General features: G+C 44.9%; 1 pseudogene; it reads right to left on the minus strand.

The window, feature by feature from the left end:
- Positions 1-1,023: 1,023 nt before the first annotated feature.
- LOC126211029 (5S ribosomal RNA) lies at positions 1,024-1,141 on the minus strand (annotated as a pseudogene).
- Between the last annotated feature and the right edge of the window lie 1,140 nt (positions 1,142-2,281).

Below are 2,281 nucleotides of genomic sequence, written 5' to 3' on the forward strand. Positions count from 1 at the left end.
TTCATTTAGTTGTACATTTGTTCGCTTGAAGCGCTGTTGACTAGGTGTTAGCGTCAGTTGATGCTAAGATGGCGACCGCTCAACAGAAAGCTTTTTGTGTTATTGAGTACGGTAGAAGTGAATCGACGACAGTTGTTCAGCGTGCATTTCGAACGAAGTATGGTGTTAAACCTCCTGATATTTGGTGTATTAAACGCTGGTATAAACAGTTTACAGAGTATGGGTGTTTGTGCAAAGGGAAAAGTTCTGGACGTGACAGAGCACTTCATCACTGGCCTCCAAGAAGCCCTGATCTTACCCCCTGCGATTTTTTCTTATGGGGGTATGTTAAGGATATGGTGTTTCGGCCACCTCTCCCAGCCACCATTGATGATTTGAAACGAGAAATAACAGCAGCTATCCAAACTGTTGCGCCTGATATGCTACAGAGAGTGTGGAACGAGTTGGAGTATCGGGTTGATATTGCTCGTGTGTCTGGAGGGGGCCATATTGAACATCTCTGAACTTGTTTTTGAGTGAAAAAAAACCTTTTTAAATACTCTTTGTAATGATGTATAACAGAAGGTTATATTATGTTTCTTTCATTAAATACACATTTTTAAAGTTGTGGTATTCTTTTGAATCACCCTGTATTATGGTGCGCCTATATTGCCGCACCACTGAATTTTTGTACCCCTGGCTTTTAGTTTCGTCATTATTCGACTTTATCGTCCAAGTGTCCAACAATGTGTTATTAGTACATTCGGAATCAACCCTGTCATTTTTTGAATCTGTGTATGATACTTATATCAGCATACCAGATTTCCCAGAAGGCTCTCAGTAGTCCAGTAGTCTTCAGGCCACGAGTGGCCTACCGGGACCATCCGACCGCCGTGTCATCCTCAGTGAGGATGCCGATAGGAGGGGCGTGGGGTCAGCACACCGCTCTCCCGATCGTTATGATGGTATTCTTGACCAAAGCCGCTACTATTCGGTCGAGTAGCTCCTCAATTGGCATCACGAGGCTGAGTGCACCCAGAAAAATGGCAACAGCGCCTGGCGGCCTGAATGGTCACCCATCCAAGTGCCGACCACGGCCGACAGCGCTTAACTTCGGTGATCTCACGGGAACCGGTGTAGCCACTGCGGCAAGGCCGTTGCCCAGTAGTCCAAACGATTAGCCTAATGGCCGACGTACTGGACACGGGTTCCTATCCTCGTCTTGCCACCGAAACACCCTTTACAACTCCTCGAAGGGTGTCACAACGTTTCTGGGACATCATGTATGTTCAGTTTCAAAAACGAAAGATCATATCGACATCCCTGTAAATAACAAGTTACTTATTCTCTCAGTTCATCCGGATGGAAACTCTATTACGGTACAGTCCTAAACGATTTGAGGTGAACTGCTCAGCCGGATCGCCCTGCATATTGAACAGTGTGCCGCGATAGTTAGGTTTTTAGTGTCAGACTGCAAGCAAACATAGTGGTCAGCATAGACTGTAAGAGCAAATTACCGCAAAGCATAACGTCCTGTCCTCGAGGTCCAGGCTTGCACTCATCTAAAGTTCCAATAAAGCGCACACTCCGCTGGATGCGTTTTTCAGGCAAAATCTCCAGGCTGCGGCTGCACAAATTCTCCTCCGGCTATACTTTCTTCCGGGGCTGCTAGACCATCAATTAATGCCCGAAACATTCTGTGAAGTTTCGAAAGTACGAAACTCGTACCGACAGAACTGAAGCTGTCAATATTTCTCGTCAGTTTTGCCCGGACGGTTCAGTCGGTAAGTAAGAGAATTACTCGGGGAAGGGATGGCAGTGTCTGGGAATTGAGTCACGGTGTGGCAAACAGCTTATACCTTCATAAATCTCCAAAACAAAAGAAAAAGAAAAATTGAGGCTACATTTTCGGAAGGGCCAAAGGCACTCTTCTTTCCCTCATCACCTCTTTTATCTGCGACAGTGCTCTGTATTGTCTAATAGTGGTTTGATTCGTATTGTTATGCGTGCGCCAGCTACAGAGAAAGGAGCAGTTGCTACTCGCGGATAGCAACAGAAGGTGTGCGCTGGTACACATCTAACTTATCTACACCGGTAACTGTTTCCTCCTTGAGAAAGCTTTCTCTAACAGTCTTGTCTGTATTACCAATATTTTTAATCTTAAGTTTACGATTTGAGAGCAACGACCATTATACTTTTTCGTAGTTGACTGTAATCTTCATTTCCCACAGAGCGGAGATTGCGATGGCCACTTCTGTTTAAAACTTGCTCCGTAATCTAATTAATTATGTATTATTGTGTA

Source organism: Schistocerca nitens, chromosome 10 (assembly GCF_023898315.1).
Source record: "Schistocerca nitens isolate TAMUIC-IGC-003100 chromosome 10, iqSchNite1.1, whole genome shotgun sequence".
NCBI classification, from domain to species: Eukaryota; Metazoa; Arthropoda; class Insecta; order Orthoptera; family Acrididae; genus Schistocerca; species Schistocerca nitens.